Source organism: Eschrichtius robustus, chromosome 7, assembly GCF_028021215.1.
Source record: "Eschrichtius robustus isolate mEscRob2 chromosome 7, mEscRob2.pri, whole genome shotgun sequence".
NCBI lineage: Eukaryota > Metazoa > Chordata > Mammalia > Artiodactyla > Eschrichtiidae > Eschrichtius > Eschrichtius robustus.
In genome coordinates, this window is record NC_090830.1 from 19,365,618 (window position 1) to 19,392,185 (window position 26,568).

Below are 26,568 nucleotides of genomic sequence, written 5' to 3' on the forward strand. Positions count from 1 at the left end.
TCTAGAATTGTGAAGAAAGATATCATGGGGCACTGGTATGACAGGGGCCATGGAGCATTGCGATGACAGGTGTCATGGGGCATTGTGATGACACGGCAATGGAACATTATGATGAAAAGAATTCTGGAGCATTGTGATAAAAAGGGCATGGACCCTTGTGATTAGAGGGGCCATGGAGCATTCTGATGACAACGGCATGGAGCATTGTGATGACAACGGCATGGAGCATTGTGATGACAAGGTTCAACGAGCATTGTGATGACAGTGGTCATGAAGCACTGTGATGAATGTGGTCATGGATCATTGTGATGACAAGTGTCGTGGAGCATTGTGATGACAGGGGTCATAGAGCATTGTGATGACACGGTTATGGAATATTGTGATGACCAGAATTCTGTAGCACAGTGATGGAAAGGGAATGGAGCATTGTGATTACAGGGGTCATGGAGCATTGTGATGACAATTGTTCTAGAATATTGTGATGACAGGGATCATGGAGCATAGTGATTCAAGGGGCCATGGAGCATTGTGATGCAGGCGTCAGGAGACATTTTGTTGACAGTGGTCATGGAGCATTGTAAAGAGAGGGAACATGGAGCAATTGGATTTCAGGGTCCATTACAATTGTGAATATATAGGCCATGGAGTATTCAGATGAATGTGGTCATGGATCATTGTGACTACAAGTGTCCTGGAATATTGTGATGACACGGTTCATGGAGCATTGCGATGACAAGGGCCATGGCGAAATGTGAAGACAGGTGACATGGGGCATTGTGAAGACAGTGGTCATGAAGAATTGTGAAGAAAGATATCATGGAGTACTGGGATGACAGGGGCCATGGAGCATTGTGATGACAAGGGCTATGGCGAAATGTGAAGACATCTGTCATGGGGCATTGTGATGACAGTGGTCATCTAGAATTGTGAAGAAAGATATCATGGTGCACTTGAATGACAGCGGCCATGGACCATTGTGATGACAGCGGTCAAGGGGCATTGTGATGACACGGCCATGGAACAATATGATGAAAATAGTTCTGGAGCTTTGTGATAAAAAGGGCATGGACCATTGTGATTAGAGGGGCCAAGGAGCACTCTGATGACAACGGCATGGAGCATTGGGACGACAAGTGTCCTGGAATATTGTGATGACACGGTTCATGGAGCATTGCGATGACAAGGGCCATGGCGAAATGTGAAGACAGGTGTCATGGGGCATTGTGATGACAGTGGTCCTCTAGAATTGTGAAGAAAGATATCATGGAGAACTGGGATGACAGGGGCCATGGAGCATTGTGATGACAGGGGTCATGGGGCATTGTGATGACACGGCCATGGAACATTATGATGACAAGAATTCTGGAGCATTGTGATAAAAAGTGCAAGGACCATTGTGATTAGAGGAGCCATGGAGAATTCTGATGACAACAGAATGGAGCATTGTGATGACACGTTTATGGAATATTGTGATGACCAGAATTCTATAGCACTGTGATGAAAAGGGAATGGAACATTGTGATTACAGGGGTCTTGGAGCATTGTGATGACAATTGTTCTAGGACATTGTGAAGACAGGGATCAAGGAGCATAGTGATGAAAGGGGTCATGAAGCATTGTGACGACAGGCACCATGGGACAATGTGTTGACAGTGGTCATGGAGCCTTGTTAGAAAGGGAACATGGAGCAAAGTGATTTCTGGGGCCATGAAAAATTGTGAATACATAGGCCATGGAGTATTCAGAGGAATGTGGTCAAGGATCATTGTGAGGAAAAGTGTCCTGGAATATTGTGATGACACGGCTCATGGAGCATTGCGATGACAAGGGCCATGGCGAAATGTGAAGGCAGGTGTCATGGGGCATTGTGATGACAGTGGTCATCTAGAATTGTGAAGAAAGATTTCATGGAGCACTGGGATGACAGGGGCCATGGAGCATTGTGATGACAGGGGTCATGGGGCATTGTGATGACACGGCCATGGAACATTATGATGACAAGAATTCTGGAGCATTGTGATAAAATGGGCATGGACCATTGTGAATAGAGGGGCCAAGGAGCATTCTGATGACAACGGCATGGAGCATTGTGATGACAAGGGTCATCGAGCATTGCGATGACAGTGGTCATGAAGCATTGTGATGAATGTTGTCATGCATCATTGTGATGACAAATGTGGTGGAGCATTGTGATGACAGGGGTCATAGAGCATTGTGATGACACTGTTATGGAATATTGTGATGACCAGAATTCTGTAGCACAGTGATGAAAAGGGAATGGAGCATTGTGATTACAGTGGTCATGGAGTATTGTGACGACAATTGTTCTAGAACATTGTGATGACAGGGATAATGGAGCATAGTGATGAAAGGGGCAATGGAGCATTGTGTTGACAGGCGTCATGGGACATTGTGTTGACAGTGGACATGGAGCATTGTTAGCAAGGGAACATGGAGCAATTTGATTTCACGGGCCATGAAAAATTGTGAATACATATGCCATGGAGTATTCAGATGAATGTGGTCAAGGATCATTGTGACGAAAAGTGTCCTGGAGTATTGTGATGACACGGTTCATGGAGCATTGCGATGACAAGGGCCATGGCGAAATGTGAAGGCAGGTGTCATGGGGCATTGTGATGACAATGGTCATCTAGAATTGTGAAGAAAGATTTCATCGAGCACTGGGATGACAGGGGCCATGGAGCATTGTGATGACAGGGGTCATGGGGCATTGTGATGACACGGCCATGGAACATTATGATGACAAGAATTCTGGAGCATTGTGATAAAATGGGCATGGACCATTGTGATTAGAGGGGCCAGGGAGCATTGTGATGACAACGGCATGGAGCATTGTGATGACAAGGGTCATCGAGCATTGTGATGACAGTGGTCATGAAGCATTGTGATGAATGTGGTCATGGATCATTGTGATGACATGTGTCGTGGAGCATTGTGATGACACAGTTATGAAATATTGTGATGACCAGAATTCTGTAGCACTGTGATGAAAAGGGAATGGAGCATTGTGGTTACAGGGGTCATGGAGCATTGTGATGACAATTGTTCTAGAACATTGTGATGACAGGGATCATGGAGCATAGTGATGAAAGGGGCTATGGAGCATTGTGATGACAGGCGTCATGGGACAATGTGCTGACAGTGGTCCTGGAGCATTGTTAGAAAGGGAACATGGAGCAATTTGATTTCAGGGGCCATGAAAAATTGTGAATACATAGGCCATGGAGTATTCAGATGAATGTGGTCAAGGATCATTGTGACGACAAGTGTCCTGGAATATTGTGGTGACACGGTTCATGGAGCATTGTGATGACAAGGGCCATGGCGAAATGTGAAGACAGGTGTCATGGAGCATTGTGAAGACAGTGGTCATGTAGAAATGTGAAGAAAGATATCATGGATTACTGGTATGACAGGGGCCAAGGAGCATTGTGATGACAGGGGTCATGGGGCATTGTGATGACACGGCCATGGAACATTATGATGACAAGAATTCTGGAGCCTTGTGATAAAAAGGGCATGGACCATTGTGATTAGAGGGGCCAAGGAGCATTCTGATGACAACGGCATGGAGCATTGTGATGAAAAGGGTCATCGAGCATTGTGATGACAGTGGTCATGAAGCATTGTGATGAATGTGGTCATGGATCATTGTGATGACAAGTGTCGTGGAACATTGTGATGACAGGGGTCATAGAGCATTGTGATGACACGGTTATGGAATATTGTGATGACCAGAATTCTGTAGCACTGTGATGAAAAGGGAATGGAGCATTGTGATTACAGGGGTCATGGAGCATTTTGATGACAATAGTTTAGAACATTGTGAAGACAGGGATCATGGAGCATAGTGATGAAAGGGGCCATGGAGCATTGTGATGACAGGCGTCATGGGACAATGTGTTGACAGTGGTCATGGAGCATTGTTAGAAAAGGAACATGGAGCAATTTGATTTCAGGGGCCATGAAAAATTGTGAATACATAGGCTATGGAGTATTCAGATGAATGTGGTCAAGGATTATTGTGATGAAAAGTGTCCTGGAATATTGTGATGACACGGTTCATGGAGCATTGCGATGACAAGGGCCATGGCGAAATGTGAAGACAGGTGTCATGGGGCATTTTGATGACAGTGGTCATCTAGAATTGTGAAGAAAGATATCATGGAGCACTGGGATGACAGGGGCCATGGAGCATTGTGATGACAGGGGTCATGGGGCATTGTGATGACACGGCCATGGAACATTATGATGACAAGAATTCTGGAGCATTGTGATAAAAAGGGCATGGACCATTGTGATTAGAGGGGCCAAGGAGCATTCTGATGACAACGGCATGGAGCATTGTGATGACAAGGGTCATCGAGCTTTGTGATGACAGTGGTCATGAAGCATTGTGATGAATGTGGTCATGGATCATTGTGATGACAAGTGTCGTGGAGCATTGTGATGACAGGGGTCATAGAGCATTGTGATGACACGGTTATGGAATATTGTGATGACCAGAATTCTGTAGCACTGTGATGAAAAGGGAATGGAGCATTGTGATTACAGGGGTCATGGAGCATTGTGATGACAATTGTTCTAGAACATTGTGATGAGAGGGATCATGGAGCATAGTGATGAAAGGGGCCATGGAGCATTGTGATGACAGGCGTCATGGGACATTGTGTTGACAGTGGTCATGGAGCATTGTTAGAAAGGGAACATGGAGCAATTTGATTTCAGGGGCCATAAACAATTGTGAATACATAGGCCATGGAGTATTCAGATGAATGTGGTCAAGGATCATTGTGACGACAAGTGTCCTGGAATATTGTGATGACACGGTTCATGGAGCATTGCGATGTCAAGGGCCATGGCGAAATGTGAAGACAGGTGTCATGGGGCATTGTGATGACAGTGGTCATCTAGAATTGTGAAGAAAGATATCATGGAGCACTGGGATGACAGGGGCCATGGAGCATTGTGATGACAGGGTTCATGGGGCATTGTGATGACACGGCCATAGAACATTATGATGACAAGAATTCTGGAGCATTGTGATAAAAAGGGCATAGACCATTGTGATTAGAGGGGCCAAGGAGCATTCTGATGACAACGTCATGGAGCATTGTGATGACAAGTGTCATCGAGCATTGTGATGACAGTGGTCATGAAGCATTGTGATGAATGTGGTCATGGATCATTGTGATGATAAGTGTCGTGGAGCATTGTGATGACAGGGGTCATAGAGCATTGTGATGACACGGTTATGGAATATTGTGTTGACCAGAATTATGTAGCACTGTGATGAAAAGGGAATGGAGCATTGTGATTAAAGGGGTCATGGAGCATTGTGATGACAATTGTTTAGAACATTGTGAAGACAGGGTTCATGGAGCATAGTGATGAAAGGGGCCATGGAGCATTGTGATGAAAATTGTTCTAGAGCATTGTGATGACAGAGATCATGGAGCATAGTGATGAAAGGGGCAGTGGAGCATTGTGTTGACAGCCGTCATGGAGCATTGTGATGACAGGGGTCATAGAGCATTGTGATGACACGGTTATGGAATATTGTGATGACCAGAATTCTGTAGCACTGTGATGAAAAGGGAATGGAGCATTGTGATTAGAGGGTCATGGAGCATTGTGATGACAATTGTTCTAGAACATTGTGAAGACAGGGATCATGGAGCATAGTGATGAAAGGGGCCATGGAGCATTGTGATGACAGGCGTCATGGGACATTGTGTTGACAGTGGTCATGGAGCATTGTTAGAAAGGGAACATGGAGCAATTTGATTTCAGGGGCCATGAACAATTGTGAATACATAGGCCATGGAGTATTCAGATGAATGTGGTCAAGGATCATTGTGATAAAAAGTGTCCTGGAATATTGTGATGACACGGATTATGGAGTATTGCGATGACAAGGGCCATGGCGAAATGTAAAGACAGGTGCTCTGGGGCATTGTGATGACAGTGGTCATCTAGAATTGTGAAGAAAGATATCATGGAGCACTGGGATGACAGGGGCCATGGAGCATTGTGATGACAAGGTTCATGGGGCATTGTGATGACACGGCCATGGAACATTATGATGACAAGAATTCTGGAGCATTGTGATAAAAAGGGCATGGACCATTGTGATTAGAGGGGCCAAGGAGCATTCTGATGACAACGGCATGGAGCATTGTGATGACAAGGGTCATCGAGCATTGTGATGACAGTGGTCATGAAGCATTGTGATGAATGTGGTTATGGATCATTGTGATGACAAGTGTCGTGGAGCATTGTGATGACAGGGGTCATAGAGCATTGTGATGACACGGTTATGGAATATTGTGATGACCAGAATTCTGTAGCACTGTGATGAAAAGGGAATGGAGCATTGTGATTACAGGGGTCATGGAGCATTTTGATGACAATACTTTAGAACATTGTGAAGACAGGGATCATGGAGCATAGTGATGAAAGGGGCCATGGAGCATTGTGATGACAGGCGTCATGGGACAATGTGTTGACAGTGGTCATGGAGAATTGTTAGAAAGGGAACATGGAGCAATTTGATTTCTGGGGCCATGAAAAATTGTGAATACATAGGCTATGGAGTATTCAGATGCATGTGGTCAAGGATCATTGGGACGAAATTTGTCCTGGAATATTGTGATGACACGGTTTATGGAGCTTTGCGATGACAAGGGCCATGGCGAAATGTGAAGACAGGTGTCATGGGGCATTGTGATGACAGTGGTCATCTAGAATTGTGAAGAAAGATATCATGGAGCACTGGGATGACAGGGGCCATGGAGCATTGTGATGACAGGGGTCATGGGGCATTCTGATGACACGGCCATTGAACAATATGATGACAAGAATTCTGGAGCATTGTGATAAAAAGGGCATGGACCATTGTGATTAGAGGGGCCAAGGAGCATTCTGATGACAACGGCATGGAGCATTGTGATGACAAGGTTCATCGAGCATTGTGATGACAGTGGTCATGAAGCATTGTGATGAATGTGGTCATGGATCATTGTGATGACAAGTGTCGTGGAGCATTGTGATGACAGGGCTCATAGAGCATTGTGATGACACGGTTATGGAATATTGTGATGAACAGAATTCTGTAGCACTGTGATGAAAGGGAATGGAGCATTGTGATTACAGGGGTCATGGAGCATTGTGATGACAATTGTTCTAGAACATTGTGAAGACAGGGATAATGGAGCATAGTGATGAAAGGGGCCATGGACCATTGTGATGACCAGGGTCATCGAGCATTGTGATGACAGTGGTCATGAAGCATTGTGATGAATGTGGTCATGGATCATTGTGATGACAAGTGTCGTGGAGCATTGTGATGACAGGGGTCATAGAGCATTGTGATGACACGGTTATGGAATATTGTGATGACCAGAATTCTGTAGCACTGTGATGAAAAGAGAATGGAGCATTGTGATTACAGGGGTCATGGAGCATTTTGATGACAATTGTTTAGAACAATGTGAAGACAGGAATCATGGAGCATAGTGATGAAAGGGGACTTGGAGCATTGTGATGACAGGCGTCATTGGACAATGTGTTGACAGTGGTCATGGAGCATAGTTAGAAAGGGAACATGGAGCAATTTGATTTCAGGGGCCATGAAAAATTGTGAATACATAGGCCATGGAGTATTCAGATGAATGTGGTCAAGGATCATTGTGACGAAAAGTGTCCTGGAATATTGTGATGACACGGTTCATGGAGCATTGTGATGACATGGGCCATGGCGAAATGTGAAGTCAGGTGTCATGGGGCATTGTGATGACAGTGGTCATCGAGAATTGTGAAGAAAGATATCATGGAGCACTGGGATGACAGGGGCCATGGAGCATTGTGATGACAGGGGTCATGGGGCATTGTGATGACACGGCCATGGAACATTATGATGACAAGAATTCTGGAGCCTTGTGATAAAAAGGGCATGGACCATTGTGATTAGAGGGGCCAAGGAGCATTCTGATGACAACGGCATGGAGCATTGTGATGAAAAGGGTCATCGAGCATTGTGATGACAGTGGTCATGAAGCATTGTGATGAATGTGGTCATGGATCATTGTGATGACAAGTGTCGTGGAACATTGTGATGACAGGGGTCATAGAGCATTGTGATGACACGGTTATGGAATATTGTGATGACCAGAATTCTGTAGCACTGTGATGAAAAGGGAATGGAGCATTGTGATTACAGGGGTCATGGAGCATTTTGATGACAATAGTTTATAACATTGTGAAGACAGGGATCATGGAGCATAGTGATGAAAGGGGCCATGGAGCATTGTGATGACAGGCGTCATGGGACAATGTGTTGACAGTGGTCATGGAGCATTGTTAGAAAAGGAACATGGAGCAATTTGATTTCAGGGGCCATGAAAAATTGTGAATACATAGGCTATGGAGTATTCAGATGAATGTGGTCAAGGATTATTGTGATGAAAAGTGTCCTGGAATATTGTGATGACACGGTTCATGGAGCATTGCGATGACAAGGGCCATGGCGAAATGTGAAGACATTTGTCATGGGGCATTTTGATGACAGTGGTCATCTAGAATTGTGAAGAAAGATATCATGGAGCACTGGGATGACAGGGGCCATGGAGCATTGTGATGACAGGGGTCATGGGGCATTGTGATGACACGGCCATGGAACATTATGATGACAAGAATTCTGGAGCATTGTGATAAAAAGGGCATGGACCATTGTGATTAGAGGGGCCAAGGAGCATTCTGATGACAACGGCATGGAGCATTGTGATGACAAGGGTCATCGAGCTTTGTGATGACAGTGGTCATGAAGCATTGTGATGAATGTGGTCATGGATCATTGTGATGACAAGTGTCGTGGAGCATTGTGATGACAGGGGTCATAGAGCATTGTGATGACACGGTTATGGAATATTGTGATGACCAGAATTCTGTAGCACTGTGATGAAAAGGGAATGGAGCATTGTGATTACAGGGGTCATGGAGCATTGTGATGACAATTGTTCTAGAACATTGTGATGAGAGGGATCATGGAGCATAGTGATGAAAGGGGCCATGGAGCATTGTGATGACAGGCGTCATGGGACATTGTGTTGACAGTGGTCATGGAGCATTGTTAGAAAGGGAACATGGAGCAATTTGATTTCAGGGGCCATAAACAATTGTGAATACATAGGCCATGGAGTATTCAGATGAATGTGGTCAAGGATCATTGTGACGACAAGTGTCCTGGAATATTGTGATGACACGGTTCATGGAGCATTGCGATGTCAAGGGCCATGGCGAAATGTGAAGACAGGTGTCATGGGGCATTGTGATGACAGTGGTCATCTAGAATTGTGAAGAAAGATATCATGGAGCACTGGGATGACAGGGGCCATGGAGCATTGTGATGACAGGGTTCATGGGGCATTGTGATGACACGGCCATAGAACATTATGATGACAAGAATTCTGGAGCATTGTGATAAAAAGGGCATAGACCATTGTGATTAGAGGGGCCAAGGAGCATTCTGATGACAACGTCATGGAGCATTGTGATGACAAGTGTCATCGAGCATTGTGATGACAGTGGTCATGAAGCATTGTGATGAATGTGGTCATGGATCATTGTGATGATAAGTGTCGTGGAGCATTGTGATGACAGGGGTCATAGAGCATTGTGATGACACGGTTATGGAATATTGTGTTGACCAGAATTATGTAGCACTGTGATGAAAAGGGAATGGAGCATTGTGATTAAAGGGGTCATGGAGCATTGTGATGACAATTGTTTAGAACATTGTGAAGACAGGGTTCATGGAGCATAGTGATGAAAGGGGCCATGGAGCATTGTGATGAAAATTGTTCTAGAGCATTGTGATGACAGAGATCATGGAGCATAGTGATGAAAGGGGCAGTGGAGCATTGTGTTGACAGCCGTCATGGAGCATTGTGATGACAGGGGTCATAGAGCATTGTGATGACACGGTTATGGAATATTGTGATGACCAGAATTCTGTAGCACTGTGATGAAAAGGGAATGGAGCATTGTGATTAGAGGGTCATGGAGCATTGTGATGACAATTGTTCTAGAACATTGTGAAGACAGGGATCATGGAGCATAGTGATGAAAGGGGCCATGGAGCATTGTGATGACAGGCGTCATGGGACATTGTGTTGACAGTGGTCATGGAGCATTGTTAGAAAGGGAACATGGAGCAATTTGATTTCAGGGGCCATGAACAATTGTGAATACATAGGCCATGGAGTATTCAGATGAATGTGTTCAAGGATCATTGTGACGACAAGTGTCCTGGAATATTGTGATGACACGGTTCATGGAGCATTGCGATGACAAGGGCCATGGCGAAATGTGAAGACAGGTGTCATGGGGCATTGTGATGACAGTGGTCATCTAGAATTGTGAAGAAAGATATCATGGAGCACTGGGATGAAAGGGGCCGTGGAGCATTGTGATGACAGGGGTCATGGGGCTTTTTGATGACACGGCCACGGAACATTATGATGACAAGAATTCTGGAGCATTGTGATAAATAGGGCATGGACCATTGTGATTAGAGGGGCCAAGGAGCATTCTGATGACAACGGCATGGAGCATTGTGATGACCAGGGTCATCGAGCATTGTAATGACAGTGGTCATGAAGCATTGTGAGGAATGTGGTCATGGATCATTGTGATGACAAGTGTCCTGGAGCATTGTGATGACAGGGGTCATAGAGCATTGTGATGACACGGTTATGGAATATTGTGATGACCAGAATTCTGTAGCACTGTGATGAAAAGGGAATGGAGCATTGTGATTACAGGGGTCATGGAGCATTGTGATGAAAATTGTTCTAGAACATTGTGATGACACGGATCATGGAGCATAGTGATGAAAGTGGCCATGAAGCATTGTGATGACAGGCGTCATGGGGCAATGTGATGACACGGCCATGGAACATTATGATGACCAGAATTCTGTACCACAGTGATGAAAAGGGAATGGAGCATTGTGATTACAGGGGTCATGGAGCATTTTGATGACAATTGTTTAGAACATTGTGAAGACAGGGATCATGGAGCATAGTGATGAAAGGGGCCATGGAGCATTGTGATGACAGGCGTCATGGGACAATGTGTTGACAGTGGTCATGGAGCATTGTTAGAAAAGGAACATGGAGCAATTTGATTTCAGGGGCCATGAAAAATTGTGAATACATAGGCTATGGAGTATTCAGATGTATGTGGTCAAGGATTATTGTGATGAAAAGTGTCCTGGAATATTGTGATGACACGGTTCATGGAGCATTGCGATGACAAGGGCCATGGCGAAATGTGAAGACAGGTGTCATGGGGCATTCTGATGACAGTGGTCATCTAGAATTGTGAAGAAAGATATCATGGAGCACTGGGATGACAGGGGCCATGGAGCATTGTGATGACAGGGGTCATGGGGCATTGTGATGACACGGCCATGGAACATTATGATGACAAGAATTCTGGAGCATTGTGATAAAAAGGGCATGGACCATTGTGATTAGAGGGGCCAAGGAGCATTCTGATGACAACGGCATGGAGCATTGTGATGACAAGGGTCATCGAGCTTTGTGATGACAGTGGTCATGAAGCATTGTGATGAATGTGGTCATGGATCATTGTGATGACAAGTGTCGTGGAGCATTGTGATGACAGGGGTCATAGAGCATTGTGATGACACGGTTATGGAATATTGTGATGACCAGAATTCTGTAGCACTGTGATGAAAAGGGAATGGAGCATTGTGATTACAGGGGTCATGGAGCATTGTGATGACAATTGTTCTAGAACATTGTGATGAGAGGGATCATGGAGCATAGTGATGAAAGGGGCCATGGAGCATTGTGATGACAGGCGTCATGGGATATTGTGTTGACAGTGGTCATGGAGCATTGTTAGAAAGGGAACATGGAGCAATTTGATTTCAGGGGCCATAAACAATTGTGAATACATAGGCCATGGAGTATTCAGATGAATGTGGTCAAGGATCATTGTGACGACAAGTGTCCTGGAATATTGTGATGACACGGTTCATGGAGCATTGCGATGTCAAGGGCCATGGCGAAATGTGAAGACAGGTGTCATGGGGCATTGTGATGACAGTGGTCATCTAGAATTGTGAAGAAAGATATCATGGAGCACTGGGATGACAGGGGACATGGAGCATTGTGATGACAGGGTTCATGGGGCATTGTGATGACACGGCCATAGAACATTATGATGACAAGAATTCTGGAGCATTGTGATAAAAAGGGCATAGACCATTGTGATTAGAGGGGCCAAGGAGCATTCTGATGACAACGTCATGGAGCATTGTGATGACAAGTGTCATCGAGCATTGTGATGACAGTGGTCATGAAGCATTGTGATGAATGTGGTCATGGATCATTGTGATGATAAGTGTCGTGGAGCATTGTGATGACAGGGGTCATAGAGCATTGTGATGACACGGTTATGGAATATTGTGTTGACCAGAATTATGTAGCACTGTGATGAAAAGGGAATGGAGCATTGTGATTAAAGGGGTCATGGAGCATTGTGATGACAATTGTTTAGAACATTGTGAAGACAGGGTTCATGGAGCATAGTGATGAAAGGGGCCATGGAGCATTGTGATGAAAATTGTTCTAGAGCATTGTGATGACAGAGATCATGGAGCATAGTGATGAAAGGGGCAGTGGAGCATTGTGTTGACAGCCGTCATGGAGCATTGTGATGACAGGGGTCATAGAGCATTGTGATGACACGGTTATGGAATATTGTGATGACCAGAATTCTGTAGCACTGTGATGAAAAGGGAATGGAGCATTGTGATTAGAGGGTCATGGAGCATTGTGATGACAATTGTTCTAGAACATTGTGAAGACAGGGATCATGGAGCATAGTGATGAAAGGGGCCATGGAGCATTGTGATGACAGGCGTCATGGGACATTGTGTTGACAGTGGTCATGGAGCATTGTTAGAAAGGGAACATGGAGCAATTTGATTTCAGGGGCCATGAACAATTGTGAATACATAGGCCATGGAGTATTCAGATGAATGTGTTCAAGGATCATTGTGACGACAAGTGTCCTGGAATATTGTGATGACACGGTTCATGGAGCATTGCGATGACAAGGGCCATGGCGAAATGTGAAGACAGGTGTCATGGGGCATTGTGATGACAGTGGTCATCTAGAATTGTGAAGAAAGATATCATGGAGCACTGGGATGAAAGGGGCCGTGGAGCATTGTGATGACAGGGGTCATGGGGCTTTTTGATGACACGGCCACGGAACATTATGATGACAAGTATTCTGGAGCATTGTGATAAATAGGGCATGGACCATTGTGATTAGAGGGGCCAAGGAGCATTCTGATGACAACGGCATGGAGCATTGTGATGACAAGGGTCATCGAGCATTGTAATGACAGTGGTCATGAAGCATTGTGAGGAATGTGGTCATGGATCATTGTGATGACAAGTGTCCTGGAGCATTGTGATGACAGGGGTCATAGAGCATTGTGATGACACGGTTATGGAATATTGTGATGACCAGAATTCTGTAGCACTGTGATGAAAAGGGAATGGAGCATTGTGATTACAGGGGTCATGGAGCATTGTGATGAAAATTGTTCTAGAACATTGTGATGACACGGATCATGGAGCATAGTGATGAAAGTGGCCATGAAGCATTGTGATGACAGGCGTCATGGGGCAATGTGATGACACGGCCATGGAACATTATGATGACCAGAATTCTGTACCACAGTGATGAAAAGGGAATGGAGCATTGTGATTACAGGGGTCATGGAGCATTTTGATGACAATTGTTTAGAACATTGTGAAGACAGGGATCATGGAGCATAGTGATGAAAGGGGCCATGGAGCATTGTGATGACAGGCGTCATGGGACAATGTGTTGACAGTGGTCATGGAGCATTGTTAGAAAAGGAACATGGAGCAATTTGATTTCAGGGGCCATGAAAAATTGTGAATACATAGGCTATGGAGTATTCAGATGTATGTGGTCAAGGATTATTGTGATGAAAAGTGTCCTGGAATATTGTGATGACACGGTTCATGGAGCATTGCGATGACAAGGGCCATGGCGAAATGTGAAGACAGGTGTCATGGGGCATTCTGATGACAGTGGTCATCTAGAATTGTGAAGAAAGATATCATGGAGCACTGGGATGACAGGGGCCATGGAGCATTGTGATGACAGGGGTCATGGGGCATTGTGATGACACGGCCATGGAACATTATGATGACAAGAATTCTGGAGCATTGTGATAAAAAGGGCATGGACCATTGTGATTAGAGGGGCCAAGGAGCATTCTGATGACAACGGCATGGAGCATTGTGATGACAAGGGTCATCGAGCTTTGTGATGACAGTGGTCATGAAGCATTGTGATGAATGTGGTCATGGATCATTGTGATGACAAGTGTCGTGGAGCATTGTGATGACAGGGGTCATAGAGCATTGTGATGACACGGTTATGGAATATTGTGATGACCAGAATTCTGTAGCACTGTGATGAAAAGGGAATGGAGCATTGTGATTACAGGGGTCATGGAGCATTGTGATGACAATTGTTCTAGAACATTGTGATGAGAGGGATCATGGAGCATAGTGATGAAAGGGGCCATGGAGCATTGTGATGACAGGCGTCATGGGATATTGTGTTGACAGTGGTCATGGAGCATTGTTAGAAAGGGAACATGGAGCAATTTGATTTCAGGGGCCATAAACAATTGTGAATACATAGGCCATGGAGTATTCAGATGAATGTGGTCAAGGATCATTGTGACGACAAGTGTCCTGGAATATTGTGATGACACGGTTCATGGAGCATTGCGATGTCAAGGGCCATGGCGAAATGTGAAGACAGGTGTCATGGGGCATTGTGATGACAGTGGTCATCTAGAATTGTGAAGAAAGATATCATGGAGCACTGGGATGACAGGGGCCATGGAGCATTGTGATGACAGGGTTCATGGGGCATTGTGATGACACGGCCATAGAACATTATGATGACAAGAATTCTGGAGCATTGTGATAAAAAGGGCATAGACCATTGTGATTAGAGGGGCCAAGGAGCATTCTGATGACAACGTCATGGAGCATTGTGATGACAAGTGTCATCGAGCATTGTGATGACAGTGGTCATGAAGCATTGTGATGAATGTGGTCATGGATCATTGTGATGATAAGTGTCGTGGAGCATTGTGATGACAGGGGTCATAGAGCATTGTGATGACACGGTTATGGAATATTGTGTTGACCAGAATTATGTAGCACTGTGATGAAAAGGGAATGGAGCATTGTGATTAAAGGGGTCATGGAGCATTGTGATGACAATTGTTTAGAACATTGTGAAGACAGGGTTCATGGAGCATAGTGATGAAAGGGGCCATGGAGCATTGTGATGAAAATTGTTCTAGAGCATTGTGATGACAGAGATCATGGAGCATAGTGATGAAAGGGGCAGTGGAGCATTGTGTTGACAGCCGTCATGGAGCATTGTGATGACAGGGGTCATAGAGCATTGTGATGACACGGTTATGGAATATTGTGATGACCAGAATTCTGTAGCACTGTGATGAAAAGGGAATGGAGCATTGTGATTAGAGGGTCATGGAGCATTGTGATGACAATTGTTCTAGAACATTGTGAAGACAGGGATCATGGAGCATAGTGATGAAAGGGGCCATGGAGCATTGTGATGACAGGCGTCATGGGACATTGTGTTGACAGTGGTCATGGAGCATTGTTAGAAAGGGAACATGGAGCAATTTGATTTCAGGGGCCATGAACAATTGTGAATACATAGGCCATGGAGTATTCAGATGAATGTGTTCAAGGATCATTGTGACGACAAGTGTCCTGGAATATTGTGATGACACGGTTCATGGAGCATTGCGATGACAAGGGCCATGGCGAAATGTGAAGACAGGTGTCATGGGGCATTGTGATGACAGTGGTCATCTAGAATTGTGAAGAAAGATATCATGGAGCACTGGGATGAAAGGGGCCGTGGAGCATTGTGATGACAGGGGTCATGGGGCTTTTTGATGACACGGCCACGGAACATTATGATGACAAGAATTCTGGAGCATTGTGATAAATAGGGCATGGACCATTGTGATTAGAGGGGCCAAGGAGCATTCTGATGACAACGGCATGGAGCATTGTGATGACAAGGGTCATCGAGCATTGTAATGACAGTGGTCATGAAGCATTGTGAGGAATGTGGTCATGGATCATTGTGATGACAAGTGTCCTGGAGCATTGTGATGACAGGGGTCATAGAGCATTGTGATGACACGGTTATGGAATATTGTGATGACCAGAATTCTGTAGCACTGTGATGAAAAGGGAATGGAGCATTGTGATTACAGGGGTCATGGAGCATTGTGATGAAAATTGTTCTAGAACATTGTGATGACACGGATCATGGAGCATAGTGATGAAAGTGGCCATGAAGCATTGTGATGACAGGCGTCATGGGGCAATGTGATGACACGGCCATGGAACATTATGATGACCAGAATTCTGTACCACAGTGATGAAAAGGGAATGGAGCATTGTGATTACAGGGGTCATGGAGCATTTTGATGACAATTGTTTAGAACATTGTGAAGACAGGGATCATGGAGCATAGTGATGAAAGGGGCCATGGAGCATTGTGATGACAGGCGTCATGGGACAATGTGTTGACAGTGGTCATGGAGCATTGTTAGAAAAGGAACATGGAGCAATTTGATTTCAGGGGCCATGAAAAATTGTGAATACATAGGCTATGGAGTATTCAGATGTATGTGGTCAAGGATTATTGTGATGAAAAGTGTCCTGGAATATTGTGATGACACGGTTCATGGAGCATTGCGATGACAAGGGCCATGGCGAAATGTGAAGACAGGTGTCATGGGGCATTCTGATGACAGTGGTCATCTAGAATTGTGAAGAAAGATATCATGGAGCACTGGGATGACAGGGGCCATGGAGCATTGTGATGACAGGGGTCATGGGGCATTGTGATGACACGGCCATGGAACATTATGATGACAAGAATTCTGGAGCATTGTGATAAAAAGGGCATGGACCATTGTGATTAGAGGGGCCAAGGAGCATTCTGATGACAACGGCATGGAGCATTGTGATGACAAGGGTCATCGAGCTTTGTGATGACAGTGGTCATGAAGCATTGTGATGAATGTGGTCATGGATCATTGTGATGACAAGTGTCGTGGAGCATTGTGATGACAGGGGTCATAGAGCATTGTGATGACACGGTTATGGAATATTGTGATGACCAGAATTCTGTAGCACTGTGATGAAAAGGGAATGGAGCATTGTGATTACAGGGGTCATGGAGCATTGTGATGACAATTGTTCTAGAACATTGTGATGAGAGGGATCATGGAGCATAGTGATGAAAGGGGCCATGGAGCATTGTGATGACAGGCGTCATGGGATATTGTGTTGACAGTGGTCATGGAGCATTGTTAGAAAGGGAACATGGAGCAATTTGATTTCAGGGGCCATAAACAATTGTGAATACATAGGCCATGGAGTATTCAGATGAATGTGGTCAAGGATCATTGTGACGACAAGTGTCCTGGAATATTGTGATGACACGGTTCATGGAGCATTGCGATGTCAAGGGCCATGGCGAAATGTGAAGACAGGTGTCATGGGGCATTGTGATGACAGTGGTCATCTAGAATTGTGAAGAAAGATATCATGGAGCACTGGGATGACAGGGGCCATGGAGCATTGTGATGACAGGGTTCATGGGGCATTGTGATGACACGGCCATAGAACATTATGATGACAAGAATTCTGGAGCATTGTGATAAAAAGGGCATAGACCATTGTGATTAGAGGGGCCAAGGAGCATTCTGATGACAACGTCATGGAGCATTGTGATGACAAGTGTCATCGAGCATTGTGATGACAGTGGTCATGAAGCATTGTGATGAATGTGGTCATGGATCATTGTGATGATAAGTGTCGTGGAGCATTGTGATGACAGGGGTCATAGAGCATTGTGATGACACGGTTATGGAATATTGTGTTGACCAGAATTATGTAGCACTGTGATGAAAAGGGAATGGAGCATTGTGATTAAAGGGGTCATGGAGCATTGTGATGACAATTGTTTAGAACATTGTGAAGACAGGGTTCATGGAGCATAGTGATGAAAGGGGCCATGGAGCATTGTGATGAAAATTGTTCTAGAGCATTGTGATGACAGAGATCATGGAGCATAGTGATGAAAGGGGCAGTGGAGCATTGTGTTGACAGCCGTCATGGAGCATTGTGATGACAGGGGTCATAGAGCATTGTGATGACACGGTTATGGAATATTGTGATGACCAGAATTCTGTAGCACTGTGATGAAAAGGGAATGGAGCATTGTGATTAGAGGGTCATGGAGCATTGTGATGACAATTGTTCTAGAACATTGTGAAGACAGGGATCATGGAGCATAGTGATGAAAGGGGCCATGGAGCATTGTGATGACAGGCGTCATGGGACATTGTGTTGACAGTGGTCATGGAGCATTGTTAGAAAGGGAACATGGAGCAATTTGATTTCAGGGGCCATGAACAATTGTGAATACATAGGCCATGGAGTATTCAGATGAATGTGTTCAAGGATCATTGTGACGACAAGTGTCCTGGAATATTGTGATGACACGGTTCATGGAGCATTGCGATGACAAGGGCCATGGCGAAATGTGAAGACAGGTGTCATGGGGCATTGTGATGACAGTGGTCATCTAGAATTGTGAAGAAAGATATCATGGAGCACTGGGATGAAAGGGGCCGTGGAGCATTGTGATGACAGGGGTCATGGGGCTTTTTGATGACACGGCCACGGAACATTATGATGACAAGAATTCTGGAGCATTGTGATAAATAGGGCATGGACCATTGTGATTAGAGGGGCCAAGGAGCATTCTGATGACAACGGCATGGAGCATTGTGATGACAAGGGTCATCGAGCATTGTAATGACAGTGGTCATGAAGCATTGTGAGGAATGTGGTCATGGATCATTGTGATGACAAGTGTCCTGGAGCATTGTGATGACAGGGGTCATAGAGCATTGTGATGACACGGTTATGGAATATTGTGATGACCAGAATTCTGTAGCACTGTGATGAAAAGGGAATGGAGCATTGTGATTACAGGGGTCATGGAGCATTGTGATGAAAATTGTTCTAGAACATTGTGATGACACGGATCATGGAGCATAGTGATGAAAGTGGCCATGAAGCATTGTGATGACAGGCGTCATGGGGCAATGTGATGACACGGCCATGGAACATTATGATGACCAGAATTCTGTACCACAGTGATGAAAAGGGAATGGAGCATTGTGATTACAGGGGTCATGGAGCATTTTGATGACAATTGTTTAGAACATTGTGAAGACAGGGATCATGGAGCATAGTGATGAAAGGGGCCATGGAGCATTGTGATGACAGGCGTCATGGGACAATGTGTTGACAGTGGTCATGGAGCATTGTTAGAAAAGGAACATGGAGCAATTTGATTTCAGGGGCCATGAAAAATTGTGAATACATAGGCTATGGAGTATTCAGATGTATGTGGTCAAGGATTATTGTGATGAAAAGTGTCCTGGAATATTGTGATGACACGGTTCATGGAGCATTGCGATGACAAGGGCCATGGCGAAATGTGAAGACAGGTGTCATGGGGCATTCTGATGACAGTGGTCATCTAGAATTGTGAAGAAAGATATCATGGAGCACTGGGATGACAGGGGCCATGGAGCATTGTGATGACAGGGGTCATGGGGCATTGTGATGACACGGCCATGGAACATTATGATGACAAGAATTCTGGAGCATTGTGATAAAAAGGGCACGGACCATTGTGATTAGAGGGGCCAAGGAGCATTCTGATGACAACGGCATGGAGCATTGTGATGACAAGGGTCATCGAGCTTTGTGATGACAGTGGTCATGAAGCATTGTGATGAATGTGGTCATGGATCATTGTGATGACAAGTGTCGTGGAGCATTGTGATGACAGGGGTCATAGAGCATTGTGATGACACGGTTATGGAATATTGTGATGACCAGAATTCTGTAGCACTGTGATGAAAAGGGAATGGAGCATTGTGATTACAGGGGTCATGGAGCATTGTGATGACAATTGTTCTAGAACATTGTGATGAGAGGGATCATGGAGCATAGTGATGAAAGGGGCCATGGAGCATTGTGATGACAGGCGTCATGGGATATTGTGTTGACAGTGGTCATGGAGCATTGTTAGAAAGGGAACATGGAGCAATTTGATTTCAGGGGCCATAAACAATTGTGAATACATAGGCCATGGAGTATTCAGATGAATGTGGTCAAGGATCATTGTGACGACAAGTGTCCTGGAATATTGTGATGACACGGTTCATGGAGCATTGCGATGTCAAGGGCCATGGCGAAATGTGAAGACAGGTGTCATGGGGCATTGTGATGACAGTGGTCATCTAGAATTGTGAAGAAAGATATCATGGAGCACTGGGATGACAGGGGCCATGGAGCATTGTGATGACAGGGTTCATGGGGCATTGTGATGACACGGCCATAGAACATTATGATGACAAGAATTCTGGAGCATTGTGATAAAAAGGGCATAGACCATTGTGATTAGAGGGGCCAAGGAGCATTCTGATGACAACGTCATGGAGCATTGTGATGACAAGTGTCATCGAGCATTGTGATGACAGTGGTCATGAAGCATTGTGATGAATGTGGTCATGGATCATTGTGATGATAAGTGTCGTGGAGCATTGTGATGACAGGGGTCATAGAGCATTGTGATGACACGGTTATGGAATATTGTGTTGACCAGAATTATGTAGCACTGTGATGAAAAGGGAATGGAGCATTGTGATTACAGGGGTCATGGAGCATTGTGATGACAATTGTTTAGAACATTGTGAAGACAGGGATCATGGAGCATAGTGATGAAAGGGGCCATGGAGCATTGTGATGAAAATTGTTCTAGAGCATTGTGATGACAGAGATCATGGAGCATAGTGATGAAAGGGGCAGTGGAGCATTGTGTTGACAGCCGTCATGGAGCATTGTGATGACAGGGTTCATAGAGCATTGTGATGACACGGTTATGGAATATTGTGATGACCAGAATTCTGTAGCACTGTGATGAAAAGGGAATGGAGCATTGTGATTACAGGGGTCATGGAGCATTGTGATGACAATTGTTCTAGAACATTGTGATTACAGGGATCATGGAGCATAGTGATGAAAGGGGCCATGGAGAATTGTGATGATAGGCGTCATGGGACATTGTGTTGACAGTGGTCATGGAGCATTGTTAGAAAGGGAACATGGAGCAATTTGATTTCAGGGGCCATGAAAAATTGTGAATACATAGGCCATGGAGTATTCAGATGAATGTGGTCAAGGATCATTGTGACGACAAGTGTCCTGGAATATTGTGATGACACGGTTCATGGAGCATTGCGATGACAAGGGCCATGGCGAAATGTGAAGACAGGTGTCATGGGGCATTGTGATGACAGTGGTCATCTACAATTGTGAAGAAAGATATCATGGAGCACTGGGATGACAGGGGCCATGGAGCATTGTGAGGAAATGGGTCATGGGGCATTGTGATGACACGGCCATGGAACAATATGATGACAAGAATTCTCGAGCATTGTGATAAAAAGGGCATGGACCATTGTGATTAGAGGGGCCAAGGAACATTCTGATGACAACGGCATGGAGCATTGTGATGACAAGGATCATCGAGCATTGTGATGACAGTGGTCATGAAGCATTGTGATGAATTTGGTTATGGATCACTGTGATGACAAGTGTCGTGGAGCATTGTGATGACAGGGGTCATAGAGCATTGTGATGACACGGTTATGGAATATTGTGATGACCAGAATTCTGTAGCACTGTGATGAAAAGGGAATGGAGCATTGTGATTAGAGGGTCATGGAGCATTGTGATGACAATTGTTCTAGAACATTGTGAAGACAGGGATCATGGAGCATAGTGATGAAAGGGGCCATGGAGCATTGTGATGACAGGCGTCATGGGACATTGTGTTGACAGTGGTCATGGAGCATTGTTAGAAAGGGAACATGGAGCAATTTGATTTCAGGGGCCATGAACAATTGTGAATACATAGGCCATGGAGTATTCAGATGAATGTGTTCAAGGATCATTGTGACGACAAGTGTCCTGGAATATTGTGATGACACGGTTCATGGAGCATTGCGATGACAAGGGCCATGGCGAAATGTGAAGACAGGTGTCATGGGGCATTGTGATGACAGTGGTCATCTAGAATTGTGAAGAAAGATATCATGGAGCACTGGGATGAAAGGGGCCGTGGAGCATTGTGATGACAGGGGTCATGGGGCTTTTTGATGACACGGCCACGGAACATTATGATGACAAGAATTCTGGAGCATTGTGATAAATAGGGCATGGACCATTGTGATTAGAGGGGCCAAGGAGCATTCTGATGACAACGGCATGGAGCATTGTGATGACAAGGGTCATCGAGCATTGTAATGACAGTGGTCATGAAGCATTGTGAGGAATGTGGTCATGGATCATTGTGATGACAAGTGTCCTGGAGCATTGTGATGACAGGGGTCATAGAGCATTGTGATGACACGGTTATGGAATATTGTGATGACCAGAATTCTGTAGCACTGTGATGAAAAGGGAATGGAGCATTGTGATTACAGGGGTCATGGAGCATTGTGTTGACAATTGTTCTAGAACATTGTGAAGACAGGGATCATGGAGCATAGTGATGAAAGGGGCCATGAAGCATTGTGATGACAGGCGTCATGGGGCAATGTGATGACACGGCCATGGAACATTATGATGACCAGAATTCTGTACCACAGTGATGAAAAGGGAATGGAGCATTGTGATTACAGGGGTCATGGAGCATTTTGATGACAATTGTTTAGAACATTGTGAAGACAGGGATCATGGAGCATAGTGATGAAAGGGGCCATGGAAAATTGTGATGATAGGCGTCATGGGACATTGTGTTGACAGTGGTCATGGAGCATTGTTAGAAAGGGAACATGGAGCAATTTGATTTCAGGGGCCATGAAAAATTGTAAATACATAGGCCATGGAGTATTCAGATGTATGTGGTCAAGGATCATTGTGACGAAAAGTGTCCTGGAATATTGTGATGACACGGTTCATGGAGCATTGCGATGACAAGGGCCATGGCGAAATGTGAAGACAGGTGTCATGGGGAATTGTGATGACAGTGGTCATGTAGAATTGTGAAGAAAGATATCATGGAGCACTGGGATGACAGGGGCCATGGAGCATTGTGAGGAAATGGGTCATGTGGCATTGTGATGACACGGCCATGGAACATTATGATGGCAAGAATTCTGGAGCATTGTGATAAAAAGGGCATGGACCATTGTGATTAGAGGGGCCAAGGAGCATTCTGATGACAACGGCATGGAGCATTGTGATGACCAGGGTCATCGAGCATTGTGATGACAGTGGTCATGAAGCATTGTGATGAATGTGGTCATGCATCATTGTGATGACAAGTGCCGTGGAGCATTGTGATGACAGGGGTCATAGAGCATTGTGATGACACGGTTATGGAATATTGTGATGACCAGAATTCTGTACCACAGTGATGAAAACGGAATGGAGCATTGTTATTACAGGGGTCATGGAGCATTTTGATGACAATTGTTTAGAACATTGTGAAGACAGGGATCATGGAGCATAGTGATGAAAGGGGCCATGGAGCATTGTGATGACAAGGGTCATCGAGCATTGTGATGACAGTGTTCATGAAGCATTGTGATGAATTTGGTTATGGATCACTGTGATGACAAATGTCGTGGAGCATTGTGATGACAGGGGTCATAGAGCATTGTGATGACACGGTTATGGAATATTGTGATGACCAGAATTCTGTAGCACTGTGATGAAAAGGGAATGGAGCATTGTGATTACAGGGGTCATGGAGCATTGTGATGAAAATTGTTCTAGAACATTGTGATGACAGGGATCATGGAGCATAGTGATGAAAGGGGCCATGAAGCATTGTGATGACAGGCATCATGGGGCAATGTGATGACACGGCCATGGAACATTATGATGAGAAGAATTCTGGAGCATTGTGATAAAAAGGGCATGGACCATTGTGATTAGAGGGGCCAAGGAGCATTCTGATGACAACGGCATGGAGCATTGTGATGACCAGGGTCATCGAGCATTGTGATGACAGTGGTCATGAAGCATTGTGATGAATGTGGTCATGCATCATTGTGATGACAAGTGCCGTGGAGCATTGTGATGACAGGGGTCATAGAGCATTGTGATGACACGGTTATGGAATATTGTGATGACCAGAATTCTGTACCACAGTGATGAAAACGGAATGGAGCATTGTGATTACAGGGGTCATGGAGCATTTTGATGACAATTGTTTAGAACATTGTGAAGACAGGGATCATGGAGCATAGTGATGAAAGGGGCCATGGAGCATTGTGTTGACAGGCGTCATGGGACATTCTGTTGACAGTGGTCGTGGAGCATTGTTAGAAAGAGAACATGGAGCAATTTGATTTCAGGGGCCATGAAAAATTGCGAATACATAGGCCATGGAGTATTCAGATGAATGTGTTCAAGGATCATTGTGACGAAAAGTGTCCTGGAATATTGTGATGACATGGTTCATGGAGCATTGCGATGACAAGGGCCATGGCGAAATGTGAAGACAGGTGTCATGGGGCATTGTGATGACAGGCGTCATGGGGCATTGTGATGACACGGCCATAGAACATTATGATGACAAGAATTCTGGAGCATTGTGATAAAAAGGTCATGGACAATTGTGATTAGAGGGGCCAAGGAGCATTCTGATGACAACGGCATGGAGCATTGTGATGAGAAGGGTCATCGAGCTTTGTGATGACAGTGGTCATGAAGCATTGTGATGAATGTGGTCATGCATCATTGTGATGACAAGTGTCGTGGAGCATTCTGATGACAGGGGTCATAGAGCATTGTTATGACACGGTTATGGAATATTGTGATGACCAGAATTCTGTAGCACTGTGATGAAAAGGGAATGGAGCATTGTGATTACAGGGGTCATGGAGCATTGTGATGACAATTGTTCTAGAACATTGTGATGACAGGGATCCTGGAGCATAGTGATGAAAGGGGCCATGGAGCATTGTGATGACAGGCGTCATGGGACATTGTGTTGACAGTGGTCATGGAGCACTGTTAGAAAGGGAACATTTAGCAATTTGATTTCAGGGGCCATGAAAAATTGTGAATACATAGGCCATGGAGTATTCAGATGAATGTGGTCATGGATCATTGTGACGAAAATTGTCCTGGGATATTGTGATGACACGGTTCATGGAGCATTGCGATGACAAGGGCCATGGCGAAATGTGAAGACAGGTGTCATGGGGCATTCTGATGACAGTGGTCATCTAGAATTGTGAAGAAAGATATCATGGAGCACTGGGATGACAGGGGCCATGGAGCATTGTGATGACAGGGGTCATGGGGCATTGTGATGACACGGCCATGGAACATTATGATGACAAGAATTCTGGAGCATTGTGATAAAAAGGGCACGGACCATTGTGATTAGAGGGGCCAAGGAGCATTCTGATGACAACGGCATGGAGCATTGTGATGACAAGGGTCATCGAGCTTTGTGATGACAGTGGTCATGAAGCATTGTGATGAATGTGGTCATGGATCATTGTGATGACAAGTGTCGTGGAGCATTGTGATGACAGGGGTCATAGAGCATTGTGATGACACGGTTATGGAATATTGTGATGACCAGAATTCTGTAGCACTGTGATGAAAAGGGAATGGAGCATTGTGATTACAGGGGTCATGGAGCATTGTGATGACAATTGTTCTAGAACATTGTGATGAGAGGGATCATGGAGCATAGTGATGAAAGGGGCCATGGAGCATTGTGATGACAGGCGTCATGGGATATTGTGTTGACAGTGGTCATGGAGCATTGTTAGAAAGGGAACATGGAGCAATTTGATTTCAGGGGCCATAAACAATTGTGAATACATAGGCCATGGAGTATTCAGATGAATGTGGTCAAGGATCATTGTGACGACAAGTGTCCTGGAATATTGTGATGACACGGTTCATGGAGCATTGCGATGTCAAGGGCCATGGCGAAATGTGAAGACAGGTGTCATGGGGCATTGTGATGACAGTGGTCATCTAGAATTGTGAAGAAAGATATCATGGAGCACTGGGATGACAGGGGCCATGGAGCATTGTGATGACAGGGTTCATGGGGCATTGTGATGACACGGCCATAGAACATTATGATGACAAGAATTCTGGAGCATTGTGATAAAAAGGGCATAGACCATTGTGATTAGAGGGGCCAAGGAGCATTCTGATGACAACGTCATGGAGCATTGTGATGACAAGTGTCATCGAG